Source organism: Rutidosis leptorrhynchoides, chromosome 4 (genome assembly GCF_046630445.1).
Source record: "Rutidosis leptorrhynchoides isolate AG116_Rl617_1_P2 chromosome 4, CSIRO_AGI_Rlap_v1, whole genome shotgun sequence".
NCBI lineage: Eukaryota > Viridiplantae > Streptophyta > Magnoliopsida > Asterales > Asteraceae > Rutidosis > Rutidosis leptorrhynchoides.
Window position 1 is genome coordinate 262069410 of NC_092336.1, and position 17746 is coordinate 262087155.

Below are 17746 nucleotides of genomic sequence, written 5' to 3' on the forward strand. Positions count from 1 at the left end.
AAACCTCCAATTCAAAGTTCAAGATAGTTTTTAATTATCCAACCCAAAACAGCCCCCGGTTGCACTCCAACGTCGTAAATTCAGTTTTTAAGGTGTTCTTTGAAAAACCAAGTTATACCTTGTTAAATTAGCATATATTTATGAAATATTATAGGTCTTGAAGTATTTTAAAAGTTAAGTTAGAAGGATCTATTTAGTTTGCAAACAAGTTTGAAAACATTCAAACTATGTTCTTGTTGTTAAAATTTTATACCATAAAATAAGATAGCTATACATATATGAATCGAATAAGGTTATGAACATAGTTACTACCTCAAGTTACTTGGACAAGATTGCTGTAAAAGAGGAGTAAAGACCTAGAACCAAAAGAGTGATGGAATTGGATGAAAGATTGGAAGTAAACTTGTATAGTTGGAAGAATTTTTGAAGTGTTCTTGAAAGGATTTTCTTATGATGTTTAAATGTTGTTTTTGAAGCTAGTTCATGATGAAAATTTGCTGGAGTGTTTAAGGGATTTTTTTTTCTTTCTTAAAAGAGTGTGTTTTAGTTAAAGGAAATGTGTAGTAAAATGAAAATGGAATGGAGTATAAATGGTGGTGTAAAAGGTGTATAAGTTTGTAATTTTGTGAAAAAATCTTTTAATCATGTGAAATTGTCATACTAGATAACAAAAGTAGTTACCTTATACATAAGGCATTGAACAAGGGCTGGTTGGTGGTGATTTGATGTGTATATACCAATAGTAAATACGTATAGAGGTTAGGTATGATACGAGTACATGTACTCTAGATATACGTATAGAAATCTTGTGAAAAATGGAATGAGAATTCAAATATAGCTATCTCTTGTGAATATACTTATATTGTTTTATGTATTTAAGTCCTTAAAAGTGATTAAATACATTACTTATACGATATATGTATAAACATTATAGGTCATAAGTATTTATGTCAAATAACGTTACGTATGGTTATCGTTTTGAAAACTTAGGTTAGTAGTTTCAAAATATACTTGTAACTTATTGTTATTAATACAAAATGAGGTATTAAAACATTCTTAGATCATGTTAAATATGTATATATACATATATATACACAAACGTATAATTATCATATGTTATATAGTTCGTGATATCATCGGTCAAACTAGACGGTCAAACGTTGTGTAAAACTCTTTTCGAAGGCATAAGTCTCAACAATTTGGATTGCTTATCATGTTGGTAAGGTTTAATTTATGTAAATATTAATCTTATAAGTATAGAACGATCGAAAAAGTACGGGTCATTACATGCCTTTTGGATTAACTAATGCTCCAGCAGTATTCATGGATCTAATGAATCGCATCTGTAGACCGTATTTAGACAAATTTGTCATTGTTTTTATCGACGACATATTGATTTACTCGAAGAACAAGGAAGAACATGAGCAACACTTAAGACTAGTACTAGAGATACTCAAGAAAGAAGAATTGTACGCAAAATTTTCGAAGTGTAATTTCTGGTTACAAGAAGTACAATTTTTGGGCCATATTGTCAGTAAACATGGAATTAAAGTTGACCCTGCCAAGATCGAAGCCATTAGTAAATGGGAAACACCGAAGACTCCAACACAAATCCGCCAATTCTTAGGTCTTGCTGGTTACTACCGAAGATTCATTCAAGATTTCTCTAGAATCGCCAAACCCTTAACTGCATTGACTCAAAAGGGAAAGAAGTATGATTGTTCCACGGAACAAGAATCCTCATTCCAGTTATTAAAGAAGAAGTTAACGTCTGCACCCATTTTATCATTACCAAAAGGAAATGATGATTTCGTGATCTATTGTGACGCTTCGCGCCAAGGTTTAGGATGTGTATTAATGCAACGCACAAAAGTTATCGCATATGCCTCACGACAACTAAAAATTCATGAAAAGAAGTATACGACGCACGATTTGGATTTTGGAGCAGTAGTTTTTGCACTCAAAATATGGAGACACTATCTATATGGCACCAAGTGTACAGTGTACACTGACCATAAGAGTCTTCAGCATATTTTTGATCAAAAACAACTCAATATGAGGCAACGTCGCTGGGTAGAGTTGTTAAATGATTACGATTGTGAAATCCGTTACCACCCCGGAAAAGCTAATGTTGTAGCTGATGCCCTAATTCGAAAAGAAAGAGTAAAACCTCTTAGGGTCCGAGCTTTGAATATTACAATTCGTACTGATCTCACAAAGCAAATTCAAGTAGCACAGTTTGAAGCTTTAAAAGAAGAAAACGAAAAAGGCGAAATGAGCAAAGGGTTAGAAAAACAACTTGAAGTAAAAGCCGATGGAACCCTGTATTTTGCTGGTAGGATATGGGTACCAAGACATGGTAACCTAAGGCAACTAGTACTAGATGAAGCACACAAAACGAGTTACTCAATTCACCCAGGAAATGGAAAAATGTACCACGATCTCAAGAAGTTTTATTGGTGGCCTAATATGAAGACAGAAATTGCTACTTATGTAAGCAAATGTTTGACGTGTGCAAAGGTCAAAGCAGAGCACCAAAAGCCGTCAGGATTACTGCAACAACCAGAAATTCCGCAGTGGAAATGAGAAAGAATAACCATGGATTTCATTACGAAATTACCAAGGACTGCAAGTAGTCATGACACTATTTGGGTGATATTTGATCGTCTAACTAAATCAGCTCACTTCCTACCAATAATGGAGACAGACATTATGGAAAGATTAGCACGCCTATATTTGAAGGAAGTAGTTTTCAGGCATGGTGTACCTATCTCCATCATATTTGATCGCGACACTTGATTCATAACACGTTTTTGGCAGTCATTACAAAAAGCATTGGGAACTCGATTAGATATGAGCACCGCTTATCACCCACAGACAGATGTTCAAAGTGAAAGAACAATACAAATATTGGAAGACATGTTACGGGCATGCGTGATTGACTTTGGAACCAGTTGGGATCGACACTTACCGTTGGCAAAATTTTCATACAATAACAGCTATCATACGAGCATCAACGCAGCGCCATTTGAAGCACTTTACGGTAGAAAGTGCAGATCTCCTATCTGTTGGAGTGAAGTAGGAGAAAGACAACTTACTGGACCAGAAATTATTCACGAAACCACCAAAAAGATCATTTAAATACAACAGCAATTGAAAACGGCCATGAGTCGCCAAAAGAGTTATGCTGATGTAAGAAGAAAACCGCTAGAATTTCCAGTGGGCGACAAAGTCATGTTGAAAGTGTCACCCTGGAAAGGCGTTGTACGATTCGGTAAACGGGGAAAGCTAAGTCCTAGGTACGTAGGACCCTTTGAAATCACCGAAAGAATTGGAGCAATTGCTTATCGATTAAAGCAACCGCAAGAACTTAGTAGTGTTCACGACACATTTTACGTGTCAAATTTGAAGAAATGTTTAGCTGAAGAAGATGTCGTAATTCCTCTTGACGAAATACGAATCAATGATAAACTCCATTTTGTCGAAGAACCTGTTGAAATCATGGACCGTGAGGTCAAAAAATTAAAACAAAGCAAAATACCGATAGTTAGGGTTCGTTGGAACGCTAGACGAGGACCCGAGTTTACTTGGGAATGTGAGGATCAAATGAAGCAAAAGTATCCACATTTGTTCACTGATATCGCTCATGAAACAGGTACTTCTCAAAATTTCGGGACGAAATTTTCTTTAACGGGGAGGTTATGTGATGACCCGAAAAATTTCGACCAATTTAAACTAATTCTCTATATGATTTAATATTATGTAAATATATATATATATATATATATATATATATATATATATATATATATATATATATATATATATATGTATATATATATATATGTATATATGTATATATATATATATATGTACAAGTAAAAAAGACTTTGCTACAATAAAAATGACTTTGCTACAGTAAAATACTATTTGCTACAGTAAAACACTATTTGCTACAGTGAAACCGTATTTTGCTACAGTACTATCGTTAGAACGTTTATATTCTGTTTGATTATGTGATTAAATGATTAAAGTTTAGTTTGATGTACACGATATGTATATATACTTCAGAGAGTATACATGTATAAGTGTATGCAATTGGGTTAGGAAGGTATTAAGTCGCGTGAGGCTTTATTGTGAAGTTTAAGAGTAAATACGAATAGAAAATGGAGTGTACGAGTCGCGAAATTTATAGATGGAACTACTTGTCGAAAAATTGATCAGCTGAAGCCCATTGTCGTGCCGCGAGGGTGCTTGGCCGCGCCGCGGCATTATACATGAACCAAGATCAGGAATCGTTTTAAACAGCATGAAAGTTACATTGATTGCCACGCCGCGGCATAGTAAGGTCGCGCCGCGACGGACTTGCTGACCTGATTCTGATTTCAGTTTTTAAAAAGGGAGATTCAAGGGCATTTTTATCTTTTCGCGTTTGGATCAGATTGTGGCTCAAATCCCAGCCACTTAGCTCATTTCTTCATTTTCTTTTCTCTTTTCTTTCTCCATTTTCTCTCAAAACTAAAAACCCACTTAGATTTAAATTGAGATTTGAAGGTGAAGAATTGAGATTTGATCTTTGGAGCAAGAAGTAAAATTGTCTCCCCCCCCCCCCCCCGTTCTTAGCTACGACTTGATAGTGTTGGTAAGTCTTAACTCTGTGATTTGAGTTTTAGTTAAATTATGGCTAGGGTTTGGTCATTTGAGACTTGTAAGACCCATTTGGGGATTTAAAGGGTGAATTTGGGTTAACTTGATGTAAGGAAATCCAAATGGTGTTAATCTAGGGTTTGGTCATGTAAATTGAGATTTGTAAGTGTTAATTGTGTTGTTAGTCACTTGTACACTTGTAAAATGATGAAAGATTGTTAATGGGTTAAGTTTGACCAAAATTTGTAAGTCTAAGTGTTAAAATGGGTGAAATGGGTAATGATTGACCTAGTTGGGTGAGATGGGTATGAAATACCCATAAATTGTGTTAGTTGGTGCTAGTAGACTTTAATCACTAGCTTTTAGTGAATTATGATGAGTATTGGCCATTTATGGGCGGTTGTGTGTAAATGAGTCATTTAATGCAAGCGGATCATTAAATGCTCAAGTGTTAAATGTTGGTGACTAGTCCAACTAGTTTGTGTAATAAATGTGTACTTAATGAATTATGTGATGACCCGGAAAATTTCGACCAATTTAAACCAATTCTCTATATGATTTAATATTATGTAAATATACATATATATAAGTATGTATGTATATATATATATATATATATATATATATATATATATATATATATGTACAAATAAAAATGACTTTGCTACAGTAAAATACTATTTGCTACATTAAAACACTATTTGCTACAGTGAAACCGTATTTTGCTACAGTGCTACAGTAAAATACTATTTGATGTCGACGAACTAGCAAACAAAAACGGAAAAGGCGGCCATGCGATCGCATGGCAAAAACACTGAAAACTCGTGCGATCGCATGAGCTACAGTAAATCGAAAAGTACTATAAAAGGCCAGTTTGTTCGACGATATACTTCATATTTTATTTTCATATGTAATTTAAATTTTAATTTATAATTATAATTATAATTTTAATTTAAGTTTAATAATAATAAAGTATATTCGAGGGTGTTTTAATTCGGGTTTCAAACCGCTTTAAGCTAAGGAAATATTGGGTATTGTTCGGGGTATTGTTCTTGAATCCAAGGCCAACCATACAGTCGTCTACCATCATTACGTCTACACAATTTGCCTACAATATTGAGTCTCAATATTGAACTGTGAGTTATAGATCCCTTTTTAAATACTTTAAATATTTTGAAGTTTTCTAATGACAACCCTAAGGGTTGTCATTAAGGGATTTAGACATGTTAATTTTGTTTGTACATTCAAAGTAACTACTCATTTTCTGGAAATAACTACCACTAAGTCAACAAATGTACCACAAGTTTATGCATAAATTTTTTCTTAAAGATAACCTTAAGGGTTGTCATTAGAAAACTTCAAATATTTGTGGGCTGAGAATACATGCAATTTATTTTAAACACGATAAGACACAAGTACATACTAAATTCTACACTGAGTTAAACCGAAAATCCCTTAGCTTTGGTAACTAGTAGCTGCCAGTACATAGGATATGGATTGGTGGGCGCGAATAATTTTATATGGATCCATAGGGCTTGACATCCCCGTCCGAGCTAGAGCGCTAGCCTTTTAACGGACGTATGTTATTTGAGTTTAAGACACGTTGGTTTGCGTGTATTAAAACGAATGGGGTAATTATCACTATAGCGTTAAGTTTAGTTACCAGGGTGCTCTGTTACGTAGAATCTATTGATAAACTTTTGATGAAATCTTGTGGTCTATCTTTATATATGTTTATGACTCGAGCAATTAAACCTATAACTCACCAACATTCGTGTTGACTTTTTATCATGTTTTATTCTCAGGTCCTTAGAATGCTTCCGCTGTGATGTGCTTGTTTCCTGCATGGAGTCTCTCATGCTTTGTACAAAGTTTATTGCATTCAAAATAAAACTGCGTTGTGAAATAAATAATTGGACTGTGATGTCAACCTGTAAATTAAAGACTTATGTATTTTGGGGTTTTGCTTATACCTAAGCACTCGCCCACATGTTTATAACTTTCTATGTTTAGAAAGTCACTTATTTTAATGAATGCAATATTTTATCAAAACGTATCATATAGAGGTCAAAACCTCACTGTGGGATCAATGATTAACGTGCCGCATCAATAGCGATTTTGACGGGTCGTTACAAATTAGGTACTTGCTTTGAAGCTTACAGAAGTGTTTCATCACCTCCGGCGTGATAAGGTGAGTGGAGTAATTATATGCGTGCATATATAATGTATTTATTTGTGTAGCATGAGTTGTGAAGTGTCGACGTGTTAAGACACCACATCTCACGTGGCGAGTGAAGCGTCGACGTGTTAAGACACCACTCGGGAGTGAAGCATCGACGTGTTAAGGTGCCACTCCAAGAGATGTAATGGGTGAAGTGTTGACGTGTTAAGACACCACCCGGGGAGAAATATCGACATGTTAAAATGCCACCCGTGTGGTTAGTGTACGACGTGTTAAGTACTCTAACGGTTGTTGTGAACACCGATGGGAAATTTGAGTACCATTCCTTTGTACGATTAGTTAACCATGGATGTGTGTTGTAATGTAGCATATTAAATTGTTCGAGTTATATGCAATTGTTATGCTAGCTTGTGTGGTCGAAGGTTCAGCATTATACTTGTGATGGTATGATTATTTATATTGCTAGCATGTATGCGGTAAATGCGTAAGTGATTGCAAGTAAGTAGGTTGTATATGTAATCGTATAATTATTGCATTCACTAAGCTTTAGCTTACCCCTCTCGTTGTTTACCTTTTAGATGCAGGTGCGGAGAAAGGGAAGGGGGTTATTGGGCACTAGTTCCCTTGTTGGATGCTTGTTGAAGCTTTTGAAAGTTGACCTAACGTTTTGGGTAGTTTAGCCCCAAACCATGCTCGGGTGTTGTTTGGATTAAAACTATCATGTTAATGGGTCGAACTTGTAAATAATTGATTTAAGGCCTTGTGCCATCTTTTGTAAACATTAAACTCGTTGTATGCTTTAATGGGTGTATGGAATGGTTTACATTATGTAACCATTTAATTGGGCGTTATGGTTTATTAATTTAAAAGAAAAAATTCTCGTGTTAAATACGGGTTGGGTTGTTTCAAGTGGTATCAGAGCATGGTCTAAGGGATTTAGGCGACTTGAGATAGGTGCCTAGACTTAGACTTTGTTGTGTATGTATTTTATGCGGGACCTGTAGGAGACGGATGGGACTGGGTTTGGCTAGTGCATAGGCTTATGTGGACTAACCTTGCGCTACTTGTTTTGTGTTATATTTGCAATCATCAAGCGAGATAGACGTTGTACTAGTAAGTTAATGCGATGTGCTCGCGTAATAATGACTAGCTACCATTGTTACGAGTGCAAATTGTGTCAAACAAACGATGTACGACGATTGTTGAGCAAGATGGGGTGGTGAGGTGTATATGTGAATATATATATGTCATGTCTTTTTTTTCGTTATTTAACCTATTCCGTTTTATAGAATGAAGTTGAGAAACGGACACGACACTAATGACGGAGGTACGAGTGAGGACGTCGAGTTCACGGCCAAAGTTGAGGCCATTATACAAAGGCGTCGTGCGGCCTTTTTGGAGGATGTTAGGAAGATTGATAATGCTAAAAACGAACATATATTTCATAGCATTATTCCTCAAGAAAGACAAGCTTTTAGTTGCAATTGTTCTATTTACAAGTGATATTCGTTTAAATAATAAAAGGTGAAGACAAAAGATAGATTCGACGAATTGAAGACGCAAACGACCAAAAAGCTCAAAAGTACAAAAGACAATCAAAGAGGTTCCAATTATTGATGAGAAACGTCTCAAAATTACAAGAGTACAAGATTCAAAATGCAAAGTACAAGATATTAAATTGTACGCAAGGACGTTCGAAAATCCAGAACCAGGACCAGAGTCAACTCTCAACGCTCGACGCAACGGACTAAAAATTACAAGTCAACTATGCACATGAATATAATATAATATATAAATAATTCTTAAAAATTATATATATATTATATTATTATTTAAAATCGTCGGCAAACAAAGAGCCAAGGCTGAATGAGCTGTAAAAACGAACTCCGCGACTTGCAGAGTTCGAAGGCTAAAAGAACCGCGACTCGCGGAGCCCCAAAAATGAAAATGCCTATAAAAGCCAACGCAGTTCGACGAATTTTAATATCAATATATATCCATCCATCTATCTATACGTAATATTTATTTATAATTTATATTTTAATTTTAATTTTAATTTTAATCCTAATAATAAGGGTATGTTAGCGAATGTTGTAAAGGTGTAAGTCGAAATTCTGTCCGTGTAACGCTACGCTATTTTTAATCATTGTAAGTTATGTTCAACCTTTTTAATTTAATGTCTCGTAGCTAAGTTATTATTATGCTTATTTAAAACGAAGTAATCATGATGTTGGGCTAATTACTAAAATTGGGTAATTGGGCTTTGTACCATAATTGGGGTTTGGACAAAAGAACGACACTTGTGGAAATTAGACTATGGGCTATTAATGGGCTTTATATTTGTTTAACTAAATGATAGTTTGTTAATGTTAATATAAAGATTTATAATTGGACGTACCCATAAATTACCATATACACTAGATCGGACACGATGGGCGGGGTATTTATATGTACGAATAATCGTTCATTTAACCGGACACGGGAATGGATTAATAGCCACTAGAATAATTAAAACAGGGGTGAAATTATGTACAAGGACACTTGGTATAATTGATAACAATGTATTAAAACCTTGGGTTACACTCAGTCGACATCCTGGTGTAATTATTAAACAAAGTATTAAAATCTTGTTACAGTTTAAGTCCCCAATTAGTTGGAATATTTAACTTCGGGTATAAGAATAATTTGACGAGGACACTCGCACTTTATATTTATGACTGATGGACTGTTATGGACAAAAACTAGACGGACATATTAAATAATCCAGGACAAAGGACAATTAACCCATGGGCATAAAACTAAAATCAACACGTCAAACATCATGATTACGGAAGTTTAAATAAGCATAATTATTTTATTTCATATTTAATTTCCTTTATTTAATATTTAATTGCACTTCTAATTATCGCATTTTATTTTATTGTTATTGTATTTAATTGCACTTTTAATTATCATACTTTTAATTATCGCAAGTTTATTTTATCGTACTTTTATTTATCGCAATTTCATTATCGTTATTTATATTTACTTTACGCTTTAAATTAAGTCTTGTGTTTATTTTATTTTTTTTATTTTTTTTTTACATTTGGTTTTAACTGCGACTAAAGTTTTAAAATCGACAAACCGGTCATTAAACGGTAAAAACCCCCCCTTTATAATAATAATATTACTTATATATATATTTGTATTTTTATAAAAGTAAACTAATATAGCGTTAAGCTTTGTTTAAAGATTTTCCCTGTGGAACGAACCGGACTTACTAAAAACTACACTACTGTACGATTAGGTACACTGCCTGTAAGTGTTGTAGCAAGGTTTAAGTATATCCATTCTATAAATAAATAAATATCTTGTGTAAAATTGTATAGTATTTAATAGTATTTCCTTGTAAAATTTAATAGTATTTTATACCCCTTTGCTCAAACATCAAGTTATTTTTGGCGCCGCTGCCGGGGACAATCTAGCTTAAAAGCCGGAAGCGTAACGCTAAATTTTAAAAAAAAAAAAAAATTATTTTTAGTTTACTTTTATTAAAATTCGCTTTTGTAAAAATACGTTTTTAATTATTCGAAAATATAAAAAGAAAAACAAAAATATAAATATTTTTAAGATTTTGTTAAATATTTAAGTTTTATAAAGTTTCTTTATTTTTATTTTATAAAAATTATAAGTTTTATTTAAATATTTTGTGTTTATTTAAAATATAAAATCAAAAACCGAAAAAGAAAAAAAAATTATATATATATATATATATATATATATATATATATATATATATATATATATATATATATATATATATATATATATATATATATATATATATATATATATATATATATAAATCTAGTTTTAAGATTTTTATTTATAAAATTATAAAGTAGTTCTATTTTTATTTTAGTTTTTAAATATAAGTTTTTATTATATAAATATTTTTATTTAAAACATAAAATATAAAGCATAATACAGAAAATATAAAATAAAATAAAAAACGCGTCGAATTAAAAACTGTACCAGAGTTGAATTTTAGAACCCCGCGACTCGCGGAGTTTTCCTGCTTTGGGCACCGCAACTCGCGGAGCAGCCCTGACACACGTGACAGAAACCCTAATCAGCATTAATTACGGGGTTTATATTTATTAATTAACTTTTAACCCTAATTAGGTTTAATTTTAATATATTAATTAGTTTTACTTTTTATTTAATTTATATATTTTAGTTAAATTAGTTTATTTAAATTATAAAATTAATAGTTTTATAAAAAAGATAATATAAAAATAATATTTTTATAAAAATTGTACTTTTTACAATTTTTTTGTATATTTTTATATTTTGTCCCTTTTTAATTATTTTAGCGTAATATTTGTATTTTTCGCTAGTTTTTAGTTTTAAACTTAGTTTTTGCTATAGTTATTTTTATTTCTAGATTTTTAGGCCTTGCCGTAAAATTCCTTAAGTGTTTTTTCTTTAGACTAAGATTTAAGTGCTTTAGAATTCTGCGACGCCTTTTTAAGTTTTAGTTTCTTTTTAGGTTATTGCCATTTGGGATATAGTTTTTCTTGTAAGCTTTAATATTTTTAGACGCCTTTTACCTATGTATCAATTATCATTCCAATTAATAATCTCAATTTGCGATTATAATTTTAAGTTAGTGATAGTAATAAGGTTGGGTTAGTCCAGTGTTTTTAAGTTCTATAAGTTACTCTTTTTCTTTCTTATTTTTATTTTTCGACTTTTTTCGACACGCTCTTTTTCTTTCTTATTTCTCGTCATTCTAGTTTTTAGGATATAGATTTTTATTCTACTTCTTATCTAAATTTCTTAAAATTACGAAAATTTATTTTAAGTGGTTAAATTGATAGACATCAAAATTTTCTGGTTCGTAGTAATAGTTGGATTTGTACGTGGACCGGGTTATTGGAGTCAAACAGTCCTCAATTATATTGAGACCAAACGAATCCTGCCCCTCTGCTGCATCTTTGGGCTATTCGAAACGTGGGCAAAATCAGAAAAGTCTATTAATTGGATAACTTATATAATTTTTCTTTCCTTTTTAAAAACTAATAGGATATTCAGTGAATGCACCGAGCAAGACGTTCACCACCTTTTGTACGTTCACCACCTGTAACTCGATCAAGACATTTAGCAAATATTACCGCCGTTGATTTTTCTTTAGAATCGTCATCCAGTCGACCAAGTACTTCAGTTCAAATTTCTGATAATCCATTTTTTGAACCCGACCTCACAATTGAGAATCCGGAGAATATTCAGGGACTATTCATAGATCCTGAACCATTAAATTTTCCTCCGGAACCACCAATCATTCAAACAGAGATTGTTGAGGAACGAACCATTAAATCAGAATCCTCTAGTGATTCCGATTCAACAAATTCAATTATGGAGAATCTAGAACCTTTAAGTATGGAAGACCGAATGAGAGCTAAACGTACTGGCCAAGGTCACGCAATTACTCATCCAGACATTAATGCGCCAGATTATGAAATCAAAGGACAAATTCTACATATGGTGACTAATCAATGCCAATTTAGTGGTGCGCCGAAGGAAGATCCAAATGAACATCTACGAGGAAGAGGTCAATTTATAGCAAAATATCAGACATAGCAATCGAGGCAGATTACGCATTTAATCAAAGGAAATCCTAATTTCCTTAAATTCCGAAGAATCAAATCTTATTTAAATTATGAAGATTTTCTATTCCTTAAATTCTGGAAATCAATCATTACTACATCAAGAGATAAGACGAATCTCTATTCTCCATTTCACTCTATTACGATAACTTCTCTCATACGCTTCGAGTAATAACGGTGATAAAATTCTATTTATCAACTCATATTCGTCATGAAAACATTTTTATTGTTAGCCATGATGACCTCACTTAAATTTCGGGACGAAATTTCTTTAACGGGTAGGTATTGTGATGACCCGAAAATTTCTGACCAAATTTAAACTTTATCTTTAAATGATTTAATGTTTTCGACACGATGAGTAAAGTCTGTAAAACTGAATCTCAAAATTTTTGAACTACTTTCATATATTCAAATACCTTTCGGTTATTCTTGAAGATTCGCGAACAATTATATGTATATAGATACATATATATATATACTATAACTTGAAAACGTAACAATGTATTAATTATTTGATACTGTACATTAAACTTATTGGTTTAAATATTTATTTGAATATATATGATAAGTTGGAATATTAATTATATGAATAACTTGCGACGTATATTTAAAACGTGTTTATGAATGTTGAAAATATATATTAACTTGGTCATAAAACGATTTGTTATTATATATATATTAACAAATAGCGAGACAACGATTTATAAAAGTAAATGACCAAAACACTCGAAAGTTTAAGATACATTTTAAATGATATAGTTTATTGATAATTTAAGACTATATTTTGACAAAGGTACGAGTCACAAAACGTAAATTGCGAGTTTTCTAAGCGTACAAAAATGCGTTCGAGAAACCGGAACCGGGACATAAGTCCAGTGACAACGTACGAGTCATCGGAATGAAAATTACAAGTCAACTATGCACATGAATTTAATATAATATATAATTAATTATTTAAATTATATATATTATATATATTATAAAATATTATGTCGACAAACAAGAAGTTAAAAATTTGTGAGCTGTCCCAGGGTGCCATGCGATCGCATGGCCTTGAAGCACAAATCCCATGCGATCGCATGGGGTACTTTTTCAGAAAAAGTTCTATAAATTCAAACGATTTCATTTCAATCACACACATATTTATTTATGTTACTTCCTCCGTATTTAAATTATTATTATTATTATTATTATTATTATTATTATTATTATTATTATTATTATTATTATTATTATTATTATTATTATTATTATTATTATTATTATTATTAAGATTAATATTATTATTAATCTTATTAATTATTAGTATTATTAATTATTAATTAGTAATATACATAAAATAATATGACGAGGTTATGAGCGTGTCACTTTCAAAAATGGGTTTTTGAGTGGGATAAAGTTAAGGAAATTATGGGTTATAGCTATGGAGGTTATGGGTAATGTTCATGGGTATTATTTACAAGTCAAACCTACTTTATCATCTATGTTGTGTCTACGTACTTTTCTGCAACATTGAATCACAATATTGATACGTAAGCATTTATATTTTATCTTTTATACATTAATTATGTATCCATGTGTAGTGCTCGAGTATATATATTTATACATGTTTGTATGCTAAATTTCGTCGTTAAACAGTTTATAATGAATCACGAATTAAATACATATATTACTGGTAAAAGGTATATGATATACATGTTTTCGGAAAGCTGGCGAAAAATCAATAACTTTTCATTTAGACACCGAATAGTTTCGATGAACGGATTAAAAGATATGATCAACTGAATTATGATTGACGTTAATTGAAATTGCTTTTGAATCTGCAATTAAGATTTAAACAACTTGTTTACGAGATTGATAAAGTGAACTTTTAAATATTACCAACCGAGTAAATGACTCCTTATATAAGGTATGTCTAGTTTTGTTGAACTATTGTCAAAATTGACTTTTTGAAACAACTTTCGATAACTTTTGTATGTCGATCTCGAGCATTAGGATTATGATACACTATGACCTGACCTAGCTTGATAGACATTTTTTGACCAACATATGTTCTCTAGGTTGAGATCTACGGTTATTTGGTAATCCGAGTTTCAGTCACATTTTGGTGAACGACTTTATATGCTGCTAAGGTGAGTTTCATATGATCCCTTTTACTCTCTACATTCTTGGGCTGAGAATACATGCAAATGCTTTATAAACTGATTTACAATATTTATATGCGTGAGTTTCATTTGCTCCCTTTTTAATTGCTTTTGCAATCTATATTTTTGGGCTGAGAATACACGCACTTTATTTTAAACGCAATGGATACAAGTATATACTAAATTCTACACCGAGTTTGAACCGAAAATCCCTTAGCTTTGGTAACTAGTAACTGCCGGTTATAAGAACTGGTGGGCGCGAGTAGTTGTATATGGATCCATAGGGCTTGATATCCCCGTCCGAGCTAGAGCACTAGCCTTTTAACGGACGTATGCTATTTGAGAAGCGTACACGTTGGTTTGCGTGTATTTATTAAGATAATTATACAAAGGGTACAAATTATATATACGTTAAGTTTAGTTACCAGGGTGCTCAATTTCGTAGAATATTTTGATAAACGTTTCTGGATGAAACAACTGAAATCTTGTGATCCACCTTTATGTACAGATTATGCAAAACATTAAAACTATGAACTCACCAACCTTTGTGTTGACACTTGTTAGCATGTTTATTCTCATGTTCCCTAGAAGTCTTCCGTTGTTTGCTTACATGTTATACAAGCTATGTGCATGGAGTCTTGCATGCTTTATTCAAGAAAACGTTGCATTCACAAAACCATCATCATGTATCTATTTTGACTGCATTGTCAACGGAAGTATTATTGTAAACTATTATTTACGGTGATTGTCTATATGTAGAAATCATCAGATGTCGAAAACCTTGGAATTAAATATTCATTTAAGGTATGCCTTTTCAAAAGAATGCAATGTTTACAAAACGTATCATATAGTGGTCAAATACCTCGCAATGAAATCAATGAATGACGTGTTCGTCCATATGGATTTGGAGCGATCGTCACAGTTGGTATCAGAGCGTTGGTCCTAGCTAACCAGGTCTTGCATGAGTGTGTCTAACTGATAGTGGTTAGGATGCATTAGTAAGTCTGGACTTCGACCGTGTCTACATGTTAAAAGTTTTGCTTATCATTTCTTGTCGAAAATTACATGTTTATCATCTTAAGTCTAAACGCATCTTATTGCATTGATTGCATAGATAGTGTATAGAAAAAATTCATATCTTAGCGTATCTGTTACTGTAAACTTTTCCTGACATCTTCCGAAAATTCCTCCGTGATTTATGGAATTTTGGTATTATATATACATATGTAAATTATGTATTGAAGAGTACCAATCTAAATTCTATAATCTATTTCATATCAAAAATCATCTGTCTAATTATACAAGATGGATCCCGTATCTAGTTCAAATTCCTTAAACTCCGACAGCTATTCCGATATGGATATTCACCTGAATTCCGAAAACAGTGTAACCGGAATGGATCAACCAATCAGCCATCACCTATTCTGGATGAATTGGGGATGGGTTCGTAGCCTACTTAATTATTGGAGACAAGAAGAAGGCGATCCCTTCCATCCACCACATTGCCCTCTTGGCGAAGAACCTGAAGCACTTACCGGCGAACCTGTTCGAGACACCATTTTCTCTCTCATTTCCAGAGTATCTCGTCACAATAATATACTATCTCAAATTCTGGATCTTATTCATCCGCTCATCCGAACCGCCAATCATCCCGGTGTAGTAGAAGAAGTCAACGAGCTTCGCGCTCGGGTAGTGGCTTTAGAGAATATGGTGCAAAGGTTACAAGCACCAGCAGCATCACCGGCAGCAACAGTACCACCGACAACAACACCAACAGTACCATTACCACCACCAACAACATCCGCATCGCAAACCTCAACTTCACAATCTGTTCCACGAGCATCAACGTCATACGCACCGTAGTTACCAAGAAATACCAGCAACAATAACCGATGAAGTATTAACTCATTTCCCCAGAAGAAATTTTATGTATATTTAATCAAAATAAATCTTTTCGTACTAAGCTATTACGTGTGAATCTTAACTGGTAGGTACTACTCGGTTAGTTCATATTACTAATATGCAATGATGTACATCCTTCCTTAACAACATAACCATTGTTAACTACAATCTCTGTTTCAACCCAATGAATTCCATTTCATAATAAACCAAGTGTATTAATCAATTACATAATTGATTTTACATTTTCAATTTCGATATACTCGAAACTTTCCAGAAAACATCATCTGTGCCTTGTAAGGTTCACAAAAATTCCACGAGCACCAACATCCTTCACCGAGGAATATCAATAAGAATAAATAATGAAGTGTTGATTTCATTAGTGAAAAACTCCGCAAAGATTATGTAATCTTTAATGTTTTAGAGATTAATTATTTCTAAGTCAAGCCGAAAATCAAATGAGCTTAATATGATATTAACTCATTAAATCCGTATTACATCTGAAGAAATATACATACATATATTTTCATAAAGACTGTAATGAAAATTCTTTTGTACAAAATATTACTTGTGAAATCTTTAACGGGTAGGTAATTCTCGAGAAATATATAAGTTCACAATTAATATGTTATACTGTACATTCTTCAACTTTGATTCAAAAATTATTAACTATGCTCACAGCGATATACAATCGTTTCCATACAAATTCAATTACATATTCTGATATTGATAGATCAGAATCCAAGTCAAGATTTAACGGGTGACATCGTTCTTAGATCTCTATATCTTTCGAAGCTATACTTTGACTTCAAAAATGTGAAAGATCCTTTAGCATTATTATTACTAAAAATAATATTGCAATCCCTTTTCAAAGTATCTAGTTTTACCACACTTTTAACCAGTCAACTTCAACTTTTCAGATTAACCTTATTATAAACTTGACATATACGTCTTGTTACTGGGGAACCTTTCATGTTCCACCACATTAGCAGTAAATTTACCAACAACTTTATTAATCCTTGACCTTTCGAAAAATCCTTATACTCATTGAAACCCTATCATGTACTCATCCACATCTTGTAACAATAATTGCCATACCAACCACCGGGAATTAGCAATCAGTATTTTGAATCTCGCAGCATTTTCTACAACAACAGTTATATATAGATAACATCCAACTTCTAGACTTACATACTTCGAATGTGAAGTTTCTGAAAAACATCCCA